This window comes from Pelodiscus sinensis, chromosome W, assembly GCF_052426305.1.
Source record: "Pelodiscus sinensis isolate ZL-2025 chromosome W, ASM5242630v1, whole genome shotgun sequence".
NCBI lineage: Eukaryota > Metazoa > Chordata > Testudines > Trionychidae > Pelodiscus > Pelodiscus sinensis.
Genome location: NC_143084.1, coordinates 7,018,771 through 7,037,270, shown reverse-complemented (window position 1 = coordinate 7,037,270; position 18,500 = coordinate 7,018,771).

Genomic DNA, 18,500 nt, shown 5'->3' with positions numbered 1-18,500 from the left:
GTTCAATGACCACCTCAACCGGGCTCGCAATCAAGTGGAGCTCGCCTTTGGCCAATTAAAAGCCTGCTTCTGTTGTTTGCTCACCTGTCTCGAGATGGGTGAGCGGAATGCAACGGAGGTACTGGCCGCATGCTGCGTGCTACACAACATTGTGGAGCAGAGCAGGGAGGCCTTCCTTCCCGCATGGATGGCAGCGGAGGGCCAGGGCTATGAACAGCCCCACACAGCTGCCAGCCGCCAGGCGCACCAGGATGGGGTGCGCATCCGGGAGGCCCTCACGGACATGTTTTCACAGGCCCCGGAGTAGGGTCGCCTCGGTTTCCCTTCCCCTTACCTCCCAATACACAACACCACAGTTTGGGGGAGAGGGGGATGTTGTGCAGAATGTTCATGATTGTTATATGAAATATGTATGAGCAGTCTAGTTCAGAGCAGAGTACTCTTGTCTGTTAAGGGTTTGGTCAGGTCAAGCGGAAGGCTTGTACCTACCAATTAGGATTAGGTTTAGATTTAGGTTTAGTTAGATTAGCTATCGTCGTCGGTTCAAAGCATTTCGGCCGTCGTCGAGTTTGTTCGTCAGGCGCGTCGGCTGTAGCTAGGGTTTTCTTTTAGTTCAGGGTTAGGTCTAGGGATATTCTAGGCCACCATTGTCTGTTCGAGCTGTCCCGAAGAACAGGAAGAGGATTCGGGGTTCGTGCGGAAGGCTTGAGTCAGTGTACCTGATTCCAGTCGTCTTCGAGGGATCTCCTGGCTGCTCCTCTCCCAAGGCCCGGAAGGACCAAAGGATTGAGGTCGCCAGCATCACCACAATCGCCCTCCGCGCCTACACTGTGTTTAATGTATTTTGTGTTGTGTTTACTCTTTTGTAATCTATCCCTTGCTTGATTGTGATTGTATGCATGTCAAATATAGTCCTGTGATTAAATTTTATCTTCAGAGTTGGTATTCATTTATGCATCACAAACTCATAACCCTTTAAAATTATTTCCCTTTTTTTAGAAAACCAGTGATAGATATGGAATTTGGAGTCCGCATTTCATAGAATCATAGGACTGGAAGGGACCTTGAGAGGTCATCTAGTCCAGCCCCCCGCCCTCAAGGCAGGACCAAGCTCCGTCTACACCATCCCTGACAGATGTCTATCTAACCTGTTCTTAAATATCTCCAGAGAGGGAGATTCCACCACCTCCCTTGGCAATTTATTCATCTTATTCATTTGTCATCTTCATGATTTTATTAGGTTGATCGGCATTCTAAATTAATTATTCACGTTACCTCGCATAACAGGGAGGAGACCTTGAACTGGGAGGGGGAGAGGAGTTACTCCTGGGAGGGGTGGCCCCTGCGACCGCTCCTGCGGGGGTGGACCTGGACATGGGGGGCAGGCTGAACGGGGAGGTGGGCAGGAGGAGCAGGAGCAGGAGGGGCCATTGCAGAAGGGGGCAGGGGCAGGTGCACCATGATGGGGTGCGCATCCAGGAGGCCCTCACGGACATGTTCTGACAGGCCCTGGAGTAGGGTTGCCTCGGTTTCCCTGGACAACTCCCTCCCCCCCCCTTACCTCCCAATACTACAACAACAACGCAGTTTGGTTTCACCAAAAAAAGTGTCAGTTTTTATTTACAAAGGGGGGAGAGGGGGGAGGAGACCTTGAACTGGGAGGGGGAGGGGAGCTACTCCTGGGAGGGGTGGCCCCTGTGAGCGCTCCTGCATGGGCGGACCTGGACATGGGGGCAGGCCACATTGGGGCAGGCTGAACGGGGAGGTGGGCAGCAGGAGCAGGAGGGGCAGGGTTAGGAGCAGGAGGGTCCATTGGAGGAGGGGCAGGGACAGGAGGAGGAGGGGCCATTGCAGGAGGGGGTGGGGGCAGTGCTAGGGGAGGGATGGCGGGGGCAAGGCCATGCCATAATGGATGGCATGGGCAATGTGTGTGGAGAGGCTGGCAACGGAGTTCGCCATCGGCACATAGTGTCCCTGGAAGGTGGCCCAGGCCTCCTGGCGCCACTGCAGGTCTGCCTCTGTGCGTCTGTGGATGGCAGCCTCTATGCACTCAATGGCCTGCACGTGGCGCCGCAGGAGCTGGTCCCGCTGTCGGACGCGCTGCCTCCGTGGTTGGGTGGCTGGGGGTGCTGCTGCTGCTGCCAGACTGGAGGGTCCCCTGTTCCTGGTTGGTCCCGCTGCAGGGAACAGAAGAAGCAGCCCAGCCACTGCCCCCACACCTCATGCCTTCCACCCCACCCCTGAGCCCAGGTGATACCACAGTAGTGTGGCTTGGGCCCACTCGGTTCCCCCCCTCCCCCCATGTTGCATGTTTGCATACAGGACCGCCCCTGGAGTAGGGTCCTCCTCCATGTATTGTAACCCCCGGTCTGTGTCCTGGCCCCGTGGAGGGCGGGATGGCGCTTGTGTTGCGTTCACCTGTGGAACTCCCTGCCGGTGGAGGCTGTGAGGCTTTGGGCTAATCAATGGTGTTTGACAGGGAGTGAGATGAATCCCCACACAGTGCCTGGGAGCACATCTGGCAGAGGTGGTCTGGGCTCTCAGATCCCCATCACGTGGGATGTCTCCTGGACAGAACCAGGAGAGTGACTGGGCAGTGTACCATCCTTGCAGCAAAACTCAGGTGGCCCTAGGGGTGGCCCGAGCACGTCCCCCTTCCCCCTCCCGCTAGCCCTCACACACGTAGCCCAGGGGCATGTGTGGCCGCAGTGGGGACTCCCCTCGGGGAGCCAGCCAAGGCACCGGGAGCAGGCGAGGGGCTCAGTGGGGGCCATGCTCACAGGGCTGTGACGCTGCGGTTTTCCCAGGAGCAGCTGGCTGTGCCTCACAGCCAGGCATGGGGCAGTGTTGCCGTTCTGCGTGCTGCACCCTTGCAGAGGTGCGGGCTCTGGGCTGAGTCCCTGGGGCCCTGGCCGGTTCCAGCCGGCATCCACCCTTCCCCCTGGTCCCGCCGCATGTGTGTGAGCAGCACGGTCCCAGGCGTGCCCTGCAGCTGCCTGCCGTGACCACATCCCGCTTGGTCACCAGGCTGCACGTGGTTGCACGTGCTACTTGCTGCCTAATGCTACACAGCGTGCAGCTCACGTGTCCTGAGTGACATGCTCTTCCCCTCCCCCCTCCGGGCGCCCGGCTCCCCACCCCCCGCCCTTGTGAGTGCAAAGTGCAAGACTCACCGGTGGATCCTTCCCCAGCCTCCGAGGATGCACGGGAGACGTCGGGGCTGCCAGAGGGGGCCTGCTGGGTGGCACTGCTGGCCTCGTCCTCCGACGCACTGCTGATGCTGTCTCCTTCCCCTGTCGTGGTGGTCCTGGTGATCGGGGGGCACACGCAGGTGTCCGCTGTGACGTCCGGGGCTGGCTGGCCGAGGATGACATGCAGCCAGTCGTAGTGGGGGCAGGTGTCTGGTTCTGCCCCCCTGCCCTCGCTGGCCCGCACATAGCCCAGGCGCATCTCTTTGACTTTAGCCCGGACCTGTTCCAGGTTCCGGGCTGGATGTCCCTGCTGGGCTAGCGCCTGGGCCATGCGGCCAAAGATGTCGGCGTTGCGACGCCGGGACCGTGTGTGGTGGAGGCCCTCCTCCTCCTGCCACAGGTCCAGGAGGGTCTCCAGCTCCCCCGAGGACCACGATGGGGCCCTTCTTTTGCGGCCCCTGGGGGCCTCCTGCGCTGGGGGTGCGGGTGGCTGAGTGCCCGGAGCTGCCATGCTGGCTGCGAGGTGGCTGCTGGGCAGGGCAGGGACACCGTGGCAGACCTCAGGCCAGAGGTCTGAGGCACGCTCCTGCCACGTGCACTCAGCAGCCTGCATCTGCTTTAAGAGCTCGGGTTACCAGGAAGTCCGGGGCTCCTACGGGGTCTCCCAGCGTCCAAACCGCTTTTTTCCGTTTAGCCTGCTTTTGCACAAAAGCGTTAGCTAGCTGTCTACACTGGCCCTTTTGCACAACAGTTTTTCGCAAAAAGGACTTTTGCCCGAACGGGCGCGGCAAAGCTTTTCCGCAAGAAGCACTGATTTCGGACAGTAGATCATCATTGCTTTTGCAGAAAATCAAGTGGCCAGTGGCAAGTTTTTCCGGAAAAGCGGCTGATTTTCTGGAAAAACTGGCCAGTCTAGACACAGCCATAGTGCATATAGTGGAGTGTTAATTCCTCAATTACTAAATCCATACTAGTGTAACCCTGGGTGGTCTCCAGTGGGAATCTTTGGGTAACAGTGGACACCTCAGCCTCTGAGATTTCTATCAGGTCTCTGGCTGCTTCAAAGGTGTTTGGCATCGAAGGGGAAAGACTTGCACTGGGCTCATGTCTCTCGGTGGTCGGTCATGTGCCGGACTCAATGTCCCCAGTCCCGGGGCCAGAGTCGACAGCATGTCCTGGGCCTCCCAAACCGGGGATTTCCTCCGGGCCTGGTCCTGTCTCTGCCAGGGCCTGTGTGGGGACCTGCCTCTGTCCTCTCTCCTGCCCCACGGTGCCAGCAAGGTAGATTTATGCCTCAGCACCGTCATTTTCGGTGCTGGGGATCCCCGGTGCTTGAGAGTCTTTGGCTGCACCCAGCTTCTGCGCCGTGTCTCTCACAGAGGCCGGGGTGCTGCACACAGAGTTGGCTCCCAGGACTGATTTTTCGGTCTGAGGGGGTTTTAACACCGCCTCCATCAGGAGTTGTTGGAGCCTATGCTCCCTGTCCTTTCTGGTGCAGGGCTTGAAACTCCTGCAGATTCTGCACTTTTCCATATGGTGCTCTTCACCCAAACAATGAAGTGTAGGGGAGCCTGGACAACCCTGTTTTGACCAGAATAATAATGTCTGTGTTGTATGGCCCTGCCTTAACTGGACTTGACCAAAGTGTGGCTTCTAACAAATCAAACCAGGCCTGACTTAAGCCTAGTGTACATAGGCCAGGCCAAGGAGGGGTGAGCTTTGAAGGTCAGGAGTGCTTTAAATAATCATGCGTAGGGAGTATGGTATAGAGAAACCATGCCAAGAACATTGGGAGTAACCTGGTACTGGTACATAACATTTCTAATAAGTGAAAATCACCAATGCAGCCATAGAACTATCAATCAAGGATAGTATAGTTTGAATAGCAGGATGTATCCCAAATATGGACATATACAATATGTAATCAATTGGTAGATTTTACTAGAATGACCAAGTCTCGTTTTATTATAAAAGTAGGTGTAGAAAAGATAATCAGTGGGAGGGACTGGGTAAGGGATCCCCACTACCTTATCCGCTGCAACTAGAAGCTGTGCCTGTTCCTACCGACCGATGCATTGTGGACTCCTCTGCGCATGGGGAAACGAGGCCATGACTTCTGGTCTGACAATCATCTGATAATCACAAGGTCTTAGTGGTGGAACTGTGTGTGATTTATAGAGCTAAGTATATGTATATTCCTATCCTTAAAATTAAGTATCTTGGGTATTGCCCTAGGTGTAGGTGTTATATTATTGTCTGTGCTAACTATCCCGTGTATTGAAATAGATCTGTGTAACCTTGCATTGCTTTCCTTTACTATTCTGTGCACAATAAAGTTAACAGGAGTTTATCTGAAGTGTTTTTACTGGCTCCTCTCGTATCCAAAAGCTGGACCACACGACAGTCGTGTGGATCGCTCTTGGGCATATGGCACTTACAATCTGCGCGTGCTTTAAAGCCTGGGGTGTTAGGCATACCCCAGTGCCCCAGGGGGGCTAAACACCTGGGCACTCGCTCACTGTTCTTGTATTTGTTTGAAGTTCCTTATCACAAAGACTGAGATGAAGACTAGGAAATGAGAGCTACTCCTCATTCCACAAAGCCTAGTTCGAACTACCTAGCGTGTAGCCGCGCGGCACGGGGTTCGAACCAGCGGGGATTTAAAAATGGCGGCGCCCCGCTTATGCAAATGAAGTTCAAATCCCGGGCTTCATTTGCAATTGCGGTATGCCTACATTACCCTCCTATTTCGAAATAAGAGGGTAATGTAGACATAACCTTTGAAACTTAATGATAATTCTCCATATACTTGACTTAGTAATTGTATGTGTGTGTGTCACTTGGACACCCTCTCCCCCATAGTCTGGGGTTTCCACAAAATGACTGCTTGTTTCCTTTCTGTCATTCATTAAGGTAGTTCTCAGGCACCAACTTGCCACAGTGATTATTGTTTTAACATGTCTATTTTATTTCAAGGATTGGACCATCTGCTCTACTTGGGATGTCAGTGTTGATTCTCTAAATGGGTTTTTCTTTTCAGGATTCCATGCAACTTTAGTACTTTCATGGAGACAACCCAAAAGAGGAAATGCAAATACAAAATAAAGATAGGAAAAAATAATTCAGAGTCATGTGGGTAGAAATAAAGGCTAGAGGCAGATATTAAGGAGAGTTGGTAACTAGAGCTGGGCAACATTTTTGTAATCTATAGTAAATTCATCAAAAATGCAGTTTAGGGGCAAACAATACTAACTGCAAATTTGGCAAATATTTTCAGTCAAATTTTAAAAAAAGAGGAAAAACAGTTCATTTCGAAATGTCATTTCATTCACATTTTTTTCAGAACACCTGGTGGTTCTCTCTAGGCACCGGGGCGGGGGGAGGGGGGGCAGGCAAAGAATTCACATACTCCTCCACCCCCAGGCCAATCAGGGTCTGTGGGCGGGGGAGCACAGGAAGTTTCCTGTCCCCGCCCCTTCCACCCCAGGTCCTGCCCCTTCTGGAGTGACCTGTGACCACTTCAGAAACTTGTGAAGTGGCCTCCCTTCAAAAATTATTGCCCACCCCTGGTGTGGATAGTCTGAACTCAGTCCTGCCACGGCTAATATCGAAAGGGTTTTGAGCGTTCTCGTTGGTGGGAGCAGGATCGGGAACTATGTGAACATTACAGTTTGCTGCATGCTACTGCCTGAACATGAGTCTTTCCATAGCTGAAAGTGAACAAAGCTCTCCTTTAGCTGGTGAACCCTCATTTTGGGCTCTGGAGATAGGTGTGGTTTATTATGGAAAAAGGGTAGCCTCTCCATAGTAAAGTTTGCAGCAACTGTCTCATGAGGTTATTGAGAGCCCATAGGTGATGACAAGGAATCATAGAACACTAGGACTGGAAGGGACCTCGAGAGGTCATCGAGTCCAGTCCTCTGCCCTCATGGCAGGACCAAATACTGTCTAGACCAGTGGTCCTGAACGCGGTGCCCGCGGGCGCCATGGCGCCCACTGGGCCATTTCTGAGTGCCAGCCGACTGATCGGAGGTAGCCCCGCCCCCGGGCGTGTGGCACAGGGGCGGTGCCAGCCCCCGGGCGCCACAGCACAGGGCACGCAGCACAGCGCATGGGCTGTTCCAGCCCCACGCACGCGGCGTATGGGCGTCCCCGCCCCTGGGCACGCAGCACAGGAGCAGCGCCGGCCCCAGGCACACGACGCATCGGCGCTGCCGGCTCCTGGGCGTGCAGCGCAGGAGTGGTGCCGGCCCCGGGCATGCAGCACATGGGCTGTTCCAGCCCCGGGCGCGGGGTGTATGGGCAGCCACACCCCTGGGTGTGTGGCACAGGAGCGGCGCCGGCCCCGGGAGTGCGGCGCATGGGTGGCACCGGCACTGGGCACGCGCCCCGCCCCCGGGTGCCTGGTGCGTGAGTAGTTCCGCGCCCGGCAGCCCCAAAAGGTTGGGGACCACTGGTCTAGACCATCCCTGATAGACATTTATCTAACCTACTCTTAAATATCTCTAGAGATGGGGATTCCACAACCTTCCTGGGCAATTTATTCCAGTGTTTGACCACCCTGACAGTTAGGAACTTTTTCCTAATGTCCAACCTAAACCTCCCTTGCTGCAGTTTAAGCCCATTGCTTCTTGTTCTATCTTCAGAGGCCAAGATGAGCAAGTTTACTCCCTCCTCCTTATGACACCCTTTTAGATACTTGAAAACTACTATCATGTCCCCCCTCGATCTTCTCTTTTCTAAACTAAACAAACCCAATTCCTTCAGCCTTCCCTCATAGGTCATGTTCTCTAGACCTTTAATCATTCTTGTTGCTCTTCTCTGGACCCTCTCCAATTTCTCCACATCTTTCTTGAAATGTGGTGCCCAGAACTGGCCACAATATGCCAACTGAGGCCTAACCAGCGCAGAGTAGAGCGGAAGAATGACTTCTCGTGTCTTGCTCATAACACACCTGTTAATGCATCCCAGAATCATGTTTGCTCTTTTTGCAACAGCATCACACTGCTGACTCATATTCAGCTTGTGGTCCACTATAACCCCTAGATCCCTTTCTGCCGTACTCCTTCCTAGACAGTCGCTTCCCATTCTGTATGTATGAAACTGATTGTTCCTTCCTAAGTGGAGCACTTTGCATTTGTCTTTATTAAACTTCATCCTGTTTACCTCAGACGATTTCTCCAATTTGTCCAGACCATTTCTCCAATTTGTCCAGATCATTTTGAATTATGACCCTATCCTCTAGAGCAGTTGCAACCCCTCCCAGCTTGGTATCATCTGCAAACTTAATAAGCGTACTTTCTATGCCGATATCTAAATCATTGATGAAGATATTGAACAGAGCTGGTCCCAAAACAGACCCCTGTGGAACCCCACTTGTTATGCCTTTCCAGCAGGATTGTGAACCATTAATAACTACTCTGAGTATGGTTATCCAGCCAGTTATGCACCCACCTTATAGTAGCCCCATCTAAGTTGTATTTGCCTAGTTTATTGATAAGAATATCATGCGAGGCCGTATCAAAAGCCTCACTAAAGTCTAGGTATACCACATCCACTGCTTCTCCCTTAGCTTTCTTTGATAGAATAACGAGTCTTGTGGAAATCAGATTGGTTCTTTACAAATCCATGCTGGCTGTTCTCTATCACCTTGCCACCTTCCAAGTGTTTACAGATGATTTCCTTAATTACTTCCTCCATTATCTTCCCTGGCACGGAAGTTAAACTAACTGGTCTGTAGTTTCCTGGGTTGTTCTTATTTCCCTTTTTATAAATGGGCACTATATTTGCCCTTTTCCAGTCTTCTGGAATCTCTCCAAAGATGATAGCTAGAAAAGATGGATCATATTTTGGGGTTAAGCCTCAGCCACGTTTCCGGCTCAGGAAGCCCTTCTCTGACGGTTTTATCCGGTACCTTACTGACTAGGCAGCTCTCGCCACCAGACGTTCATCAGGATCCTGCTCCAGTGCCTCTTTACCCTCTGAGCGAGACTGCATCCTCCACACTTTATCTCTCACCCAGGGGAAATGTACTGTAGGCCTCAGAAAGTCATAGGGAATTTGGTACCAAACTTCAGCAGGTGCAGGAACAGGCAGTTAGTTTTGATCATTCAACTGGTTTTTCCTTTCCTGTCTGCAGAACTGGAAATAGTCTCACCTCCTCATGAGTGGAGTCAAACTGGTGAGTAGGTGTGGGCAGGGATGCCACTCCCCTCTCCTCCACTGAAGAGGCAAGGCAGAGCAGGGAGACACACACACCAATTCCCAGAGCGCACTCTGCTCCTCCTGGTACATCTCACAAACAAGGGGAACACCCCTGTGACCAGAGTTTCACTCCTTGCCTCACTTCTGCATTCCAGGTTGTAATGAACAGGAGGAGTGCTGACCAGCACCCGGTGACTAAGGGGTTAACTCAAAGGTGCCGGCCAGGGAGCCGGGAGAGCCAATAGAGAGCGAGTGTTGAAATTTGAATTGGATATAGGTTCCCTGCCTGCTTTCTTTGTGTGGGAAAGATAAACCAGGAGACAGAATGATTTAAACCCAGGCAGGACTACCATGTCCCCACGGAATTCAGGGCATGAGAGTGGACTAAACAAAGAGAAAATTAGAAGTGAGTAACAAGGAAAAGGGGAATCCAGTCGTGTTCAAGGTATTTTTTCTTTATCTTGTGGTTTGGTTTCAACTGCTCTGTGTGGCTAGGTCTACACTACAGGCTTCTTGCGCAAGAAGCTTTTTGTGGAAGAGATCTTCCGCAAAAACTTCTTGCACAAGAGCGTGTCCACTCTGCAAAAGCGCATCGAGAAAGTGATATGCTTTTGTGAAAGAGAGCATCCAGACTGCATAGATGCTCTCTCAAAAGGAAACGCTGATTGCTATGCACAGAATGGCCACCAGGGCACCTGTGCTTTTTTCCGATTGCCTCTTTTTGCACAAAAAACCCTGTTCCCCATCCACACACACCTTTTTGCGCAAGAGCTCTTGCACAAAAATGAGTTATTCCTCGTAGAAAGAGGAATACCTACACTGGAAAACCCCTCTGTTCTTTCGTTTTACTTGCACAAAAACACACTTGAGGTGTGGACGCTCCACGAGTTTTTGCGCAAAAACTCTGTAGTGTAGACCTAGCCTGTGATTCTGTGCCTCCCCTCCCCCTTTACCATCTAAGCATTGTGCCAGAGATCTTTCTCTGTTTTAATTTGTTTCCCTTAGTTGCTCTGTAACATCTAGCAACCAAGTCTGCTTTATCGAGTTTATCTTTTGTTTTGTAATAAAAAATCACTTCGATTAAGGTGATGATTTGATTCTTGTGTCCTGGAAGGTCTGTCTGTGGGTATCTGCAGGCCTCAGACTGAGGGGCCAGCTACCAGAGACTGCAGCTTGTTTTTCTCTTTTCTGTTTCAAGCTCTTTTGGGGCAAAAGAGCTTGGGGTGCCCTGGGGGTGATTTCAAGTGCTCACCCCTGGTTTTAGGGATAAAATGCACTTGATGGTGGCAGCAATTCCCCAAAACCTGTGTGTTAGGATTTTGGGGGGAAGTTTTTGTAACCAGTGCCTGTAGAGGCAAGGTTTTGAAGCTCTCTTGTGGGCCGCCACCTTCTGCACTTGGAGTGCCAGAGTGGGGAACAGCCCTGACACAGGCAGAGAAAGCAGCTGAATGCCCAGCACCATGGAAGAACAGCCCCTTGCTGTACATGGGGGAGGGGAAAAACCGCTAGGATAGGATCTCCTACCCTTGCCTCCACTCACAGGGTATGTCTACACTACCCCGCTAGTTCGAACTAGGAGGGTAGTGTAGACATACCCATAGGGAAAAGGAACTGCTTTTGTAGAGAGGGGGGGAGTAGGTCCTACATTTACCAGACTCTCACTGGCCAGATGTCAGCAGCATTCCTACTAGGTGGAAGAGCTGCCAAAGATGGGGACTCATCAGTCAGAAATGGCAGAAAGCAGTGTGTTCCCTGCCTGGCCTGGTGAGAGGTGAATGCTGGGCTTCCTCTAAGGCTGGCATAGCCCATTTTTCACTTGTAGGTATCCAGCAAGCCTCTTCATTGTATCCCTCCCCCTTTTCCACAGCAACACCCTGTTCCAATCTAAGGGGGTGGTACCTCAATAAACGCTCACTCAGACCAAATGAGACCTCATCATTGTGAGCGAGCAGGTGTCCGCCCTGAACCCCCTTTCCCCCTGTGGTCCCTTTACCCGTGTCCTTATCTACCCTATGACCAGTCACTTGCCAGTACGGTTAGTCTCTTAGGGTATGTCTACACTACCCCGCTAGTTCCACGAGGAGTACAGCTAGTTCGGATTAGAAGCCACAGGAAAGGCCACAGGCACGCCCAGGAGCAGGTCCGCGCCAGCCCGGGAGGCAGTGAGCCAGGACCGGAGGGCCCTGACCCGGGCACACCAGAGGGGCCACTGCCAGCTGTTCCAGCACCGGAGTCGGCAGGGTCGTCCAGGGAGGCCATGCCGGGTAAGTGCCAGCACTGTCCCCTGCCCGAGGGGAGACGGGGAGGGAGACCAAGGACCGCACGCGTGGGCCATGCCTCCCATGGATCATGCAGCCACCTGTGCACGTGCGAGCATGTGCCATGCCAGCCTTGGGCAGGTGGCTCCAGCTGCGTGACACCCAGGGGCTGTGGCCCAATAGGCACACGCGTGTGTGAAGAGACCTGACATGCTCCCGACCCTGGGGCGGGACCCAGCAGGACACTCTCCTTTCACACGCCCCCTCTACACAAAGGCAGGGGACATCTCCCCCCCGCCCCGGCCACACTATACACGGCACAGGGGCATGGGTGCGGTCTTGGGGCAGCTCCCAGTCCCGGGGAGAGCCAGACATCCCAACCATGGCCTCTGTACAAGCACAGCAGCTCTGACGGTGCAGGGCACGGTCACCCTCACGTCGGGGGGGGGGGGGGGCTGGGCACCAACCACTGTGTCCCCATGGAGAACTGACCACTTCTCTTCTTTCTCTACAGCTGCACCAGCTGCTCGTGCAGGGCGAACCACCCCGCCCGGGACACACTCCCGCACCCGCGGCCTGCTCCAGACCACCACCACGCGGCAGGAGTACTGGGACCAGCACCTGGGGGCCCTGCGAGCCCTGCAGCGCACCGTCCAGGCCTGGATGCTGGAGGACCTGCAGCTGCACCGGGAGCAGCTTGCTGAGGACCAAGTGCTGAACTCAAACCTGCAGGCCCTGCTGCAGAGCATGGTGCCCCGTGCTGGTCCTGAACCTGCTGCCCCCCCAACTACTGTCCCTCCTCCCACTCCTGACCCCCTCCCACCTCTTCCTCCTCAACCACCACACCCTCCTCCTCAATGTCCACACCCCCCACCTCAACCTCTGCACCCTCCACCCCATCCCCCCGGGGACGCTGAGGCCCCCTCCCCCGCCGTGCTAGGAGGCAGTTGGCCCAGCGAGACCCCCACTCCTGAGCCCTGAGCTTCCACTCCCCCTTGTTCCCCTTGCTTCCCCCTTCCATCTCCCTCCTCCCAGTTTTCCCCCTCCCCTCTCCCACCTTCTCTCCTGCCCTCTCCCACCTCCTATCCCCCGTCTCCCCAGAGTTTCATTCCCCCTCCCCAATTGTCTTAAATAAACCCAGTTTCTATTTTTGAATATGTGTGTCTTTTATTTGACATCAGGAAGGGGGGGCTAGGGAAGGGTAAGTGGAAGGAGGTGAGGGAGGAATGGGGCACGAGCCCCCAGTGGGGAGGACCGGTGTGGCTCTGAGGGCTCCTTGTGGTGGACGCTCTCCTGCAGGGCCTCCTGGATCCTGACAGCCCCTTGATGGTCCTCCCGGATGGCAGCCTACAGACAGTGCAGCCAGGCTGCCAGCAATGTGTCCACGAGACGCAGCAGAGTCCCCAGGGGCAGGTCTGGTTCCATGTTGCAGAGTGCCGTGGTGTCCCGAGTGAGGGCAAGCAGAGCACTCCAAGACACAAATGCTTTGCTGTCCCTCAGTGAGGTGGACCAGCAAGCAGAGAAACCTGAGAACTGTCTGTCCGGGATGGGGGGTTGGGTCCCTTTAACCACAGCCCTCGGCTAGCCTGAGGCAGCAGCCCCACACACTAAGACCGACCCTGATGCCTTGCCGGCACTGGTTCCGGCCAGTCTTAACTTCGATTCAGGGTCCACTCAATGTGGATGCGCTATTTCGAATTAGAAAAACGCTATTTCAAATTAGTTTTGGGGTCTAGATGCGTTATTTCGAATTAGCTTATTTCGAGTTAACTAACTCAAAATAAGTTAATTCGAAATAGCGCTGTAGTGTAGACATACCCGAAGTGTTTACACACTGGCAAAAAGGGACCCACTCGGCTCAAAGGTCTATGGCAGGTGGTCACATGAGCAGCTATTGAGTACACAAAGTACATTTTTTAAAATAAGCAGCCATTTCATATGCACCTTCACCACACTTCAGAGTTTAACTGCTTGGCAATTTTGATTCATGTTGTTCTCCAAGCTTCAAAATTAATAGACTTGACTTGTCAAAGCCTCAGAGTTACCTGAGTATAGCTCACTCCCATCGAACCCTCTCCTGTTCCTCCATTCCCCAAATTTTTTGGTCGCAAATCATAATTCCCATATGCCGCCTCAACACGTCCTTTTACGGTGTTTGGTCCAAGACTTTCTCTAAAAGCTTTGGCTGGTATTTAGAGATTGATTCTACAGCCCTTATTCACTAGGGGTATGTCTACACTACAATGTTAGTACGAACTAACGGACGTTAGTTCGAACTAACATTCATAGGCGCTACACTAGTGCTCCGCTAGTTCGAATTTGAATCGAACTAGCGGAGCGCTTAGTTCGAACTAGGAAAACCTCATTTTACAAGGATTAAGCCTAGTTCGAACTTACTAGTTCGAATTAAGGGCTGTGTAGCCCCTTAATTCGAACTAGTGGGAGGCTAGCCCTCCCCAGCTTTCCCTGGTGGCCACTCTGGCCAACACCAGGGAAACTCTATTGCCCCCCTCCCGGCCCCGGACCCCTTAAAGGGGCACGGGCTGGCTACGGTGCCTGTGCCAGGTGCAAGCCTGCCAGCACCCAGCCAGCAGACCCTGCACCTGGCACGGCACAGAGCCACCCACCCGATGTCCCCCAGCCCACCCCCTCTTCCCGGGACCAGGCTGGCGGCTCCCGGGAGCTTGCCCGGGACCGCAAGAGGCGGGCACCTTCCTGGGCTAGTGCAGACATCGTGGACCTCGTCCACGATCTCCGCACTAGGCACAGGAAAGTGGCCGTCTAGGGCAGGAGAGCTGCCAGCCTGGCCACCCAGGAGCAGGTGTGCATGATAATCAAGGGGGTCCACTGAGACCCCCGACCCTGAGCCCTGAGCTTACAATGGCCGTCCTGGGTCAGACCAAAGGTCCATCTAGCCCAGTAGCCTGTCTGCTGACAGCGGCCAACCCTAGGGACCCTGGAGGGGATGGACCGAAGACAGTGACCAAGCCATTTGTCTCGTGCCATCCCTCTCCAGCCTTCCACAGACTTTGGGCAGGGACACCACTCCTACCCCCTGGCTAAGACTACTCCATGGACCCAACCTCCATGACTTGATCTCACTTCCCTTTAAACTCTGTTCTAGTTGTAGCCTTCACAGCCTCCTGCAGCAAGGAGTTCCACAGGTTGACTCTTTGCTTTGTGAAGAAAAACTTTCTCTTACTAGTTTGAAGCCTGCTACCCATTCCTTTCCTTTGGTGTCCTCTAGTCCTTCTTTATGGGAACTCATGAGAACTTTTCTGAATGCACCCTCTCCACCCAACCCCTGCTTTTAGAGACCTCTATCCTGTCCCCGCTCCATCTCCTCTTTTCTAAGCTGAACAGTCCCAGTCTCTGTAGCCTTTCTTCATCTGGGACCTGTTCCCAACCCCTGATCATGTTAGTTGCCCTCCCCTCTCCCAGCCTTTCTCTTCCCCTCTCCCACCTCCTTTTCCCAGTCTCCCCCAGTTTTGTTCAATAAAGACAGAGTCAATGTTGGAAGAAACGTTATCTTTATTTTGTACATCAGGAAGGGGGGCTAGGGAAGGGTAAGTGGAAGGAGGTGAGTGAGGAATGGGGTACGAGCCCCCGATGGGGAGGACTGGGCTGGCTCTGCGGGCTTCTGGGGGTGGAAGCTCTCCTGCAGCCCCCCAATTGCCCCCTCTCCCCAGATGGCAGCCTGCGGCAAGTGCAGCCGGTCTGATGGCCGAGTGGTGTGATGTGCCCAGTGTGGGCACTCAGGGCACTCCAAGCCAGGACTGCTTTGCAAGCGGGGCACCCCTGAGAACTGTCTGTCCGGGGTGGGGGTCGGGACCCTTTAAGCGCAGCCCTCGGCTAGCCTGAGACAGCAGCTCCACGCTCTAAGTCCTCATCTGATGCCCTGCCGGCACTGCTTCCGGCCATCCTTAAGCCCTGTTCAGAGTCCACTCAATGTGGACATGCTAGTTCGAATTAGCAAAACGCTAATTCGAACTAGTTTTTAGTTCTAGACGCGTTAGTTCGAATTAGCGCTGTAGTGTAGACGTACCCTAAGTAATCTCACTTATTCAACAGCATTGCTCACTGGAGTGATGCTGAACAATTGGCCCTAAATTTGTTGGGGCCAAATCCATGATTAACACTCGAAAACCACTTTAACCTTAAATGCGCCTCTGATAAAGAGGCAGCAGTGTGGAGGGTGAGGGGAGCAGGTGGGAGCCAGTACATGTGGGAAGCCGGGTTCCAAGCCAACTCCCAGTGCATGCCAGCTTTGCGGAGCCGCCTGCCTCCCACAGAAGCAGTGGCAAGAGGGTGCAGGTGGGAGCTGGCTTTAAAGCCAGCTCCCCACGAGCACTGGCTCCGTGGAGGCTCCCCTCACAGACCAGCTCCTCCTGCCACCCTGTGCTGCTGCCTCGGATACAGAGGCAGCTGTACAGGGTGGCAGGGGGCTCCCCAGGAGTGGGGCCAGGAGAGCTATGGCTGCTGGCCCCACCACCAGGAGGAGCATTTTAGTAACCGTGTAACTGCTAAAAATTGTTGCAGCTACACAATTACTAAAATAAACAATATCTTACCTCCCTAACACGCACTTTGCTGATTCCATGCATAAAGACAGTAAAAAGTACTCACTGATTTTGTGGACTTCAAAGACCCTGAAGAGAGTGTGTCTCGGCTGCCCCAACTCTTGGAACTGAGATGGGGGGAATATGATGGAGAATCATCGATGTAGGGCATCATGTCATAGTGTCGTTGCTGTTCTTTGGCATGATCTGCATCATAGGCATAACTAGGTGGTGTTCCACTGAATGAAGCATCTATGGAGAAAAAGCGCAGCTTAAAAACAGAACTGGGAAGGAGATAAACACAGACCAAGTCCATTGCCTGCTCCCAACAAGGACATATGCCTTGTCAGTATTCAGCAAATCTACAATTACTGACAGAGAGATATACTTAAGTCTGGGATGGAGCTGTAAAAGTCTCCGACGTGTTAAGTAGACACCCCATTCCACTCATTAACAACTCTGGGAAATAAATATTTTTCTGATACCTAACATCAATGATTCTTTACTTAATCACAATTCATATGCCCAGGTTTTGCCCTTCTTGCAAAATGTTAAATATTAATGCATTTAGCACGACTAATACAGATGAGGCCTCCACGAACATTAGCAATGATACAGACTTCATAAACTCAGACATACTAATATGGAAATCCTGGGATTCTCCACACCTCTCAGCAAGAGGAAGACTAAGGGTATGTCTACACTACAAAGTTAATTCGAACTAACAGCCGTTAGTTCTAATTAACTTTAACAGCGGCTATACATGCAAACCGCTAGTTCGAATTTAATTCGAACTAGCGGAGCACTTAATTCGAACTAGATAAATCTCATTCTACGAGGACTAAGCCTAGTTGGAATTAAGTAGTTCGAATTAAGGACTGTGTAGCCACTTAATTCGAACTAGTGGGAGGCTAGCCCTCCCCAGCTTGCCCTGGTGGCCACTCTGGGCCAAACCAGGGAAACTCTTCTGCCCCCCTCCCGGCCCCAGACCCCTTAAAGGGCCACGGTCTGGCTACGGTGCTTGTGCCAGGTGCAAGTCTGCCAGCACCCAGCCAGCAGACCCTGCACCTGGCACAGCATGAGCCAGCCACCCGATGCCACCCAGCCCTCCCCCTCTTCCCAGGACCAGGCTGGCGGCTCCCAGGAGCCTGCCCGGGGCCGCAAGAGGCGGGCACCCACCTGGTCTAGTGCGGAGATCAAGGACCTCATTGAGGTTTGGGGGCAGGCCTCCAATGCCCACAATCTCCGCACTAGCCACAGGAATGCAGCCGTCTACAGCCACATGGCTGCCAGCCTGGCCACCAGAGGCCACATGCACAGCCAGGAGCACCTGCAGCTACTGGAGCAGCAGCTCTGCACCCAGGAGCACTGGGTCTGTGAGGACCTGCGGCTGCGGTTGCGGCTGCGGCAGTGGAGCTAGCCGGCGCTGGAGGATCAGGGCCATGCCCTCCAAGGTCACCTCCAGACCCTGGTGGACAGGTTCCTGCCTCCTCCTGCTCCAGCCCCTGCGGCCGCCCCAGCTCTCGCTCCTCCTCCCACCCCTGCTCTCCCTCCCGCTTCCTCCGCCCCCCCGTCCCTCCTGCCCCCCTCTCCACACCCACTCCCCCCCGATGCCCCTGCACCCGCAGTGCTGCGAGACGGGAGAGCCAGCAGGACCCCTAACCCTGAGCTTTCCCTTCCCTTCCTCCCCTTGCCTCCCCCTTCCAGCTCCCTCCTCCCAGGTTTCCCCCTCCCCTCTCCCACCCTCTCTCCTGCCCTCTCCCGCCTCCTTTCCTCCATCTCCTCACAGTTTCATTCCCCCTCCCCAGTTGTGTTGAATAAAGAGAGTTGTTATTTTTGAAAATACATGTCTTTTATTTGACATCAGGAAGGGGGGTAGGGAAGGGTAAGTGGAAGGACGAGAGGGAGGAATGGGGCACAAGCCCCCAGTGGGGCAGACTGGGGAGACTGTTAGCGCTCGTCAGAATGGAAGCTCTTCTGCAGGGCCCCCTGGATCCTTACAGCCCCTCGTTGATGCTCCCAGATGGCAGCCTGCAGACAGTGCAGCCAGGCTGCCGGCAACGTGTCCACGAGACGCAGCAGAGTCCCTGGGGGCAGGTCTGGTTCCATGTTGCAGAGTGCCGTGGTGTCCCGAGGGAGGGCAAGCAGAGCACTCCGAGACACAAATGCTTTGCTGTCCCCCTGCGAGGTAGACCAGCATGCAGAGAAACCTGAGAACTGTCTGTCCGAGATGGGGGGTCGGGTCCCTTTAAGCACAGCCCTCGGCTAGCCTGAGGCAGCAGCCCCAC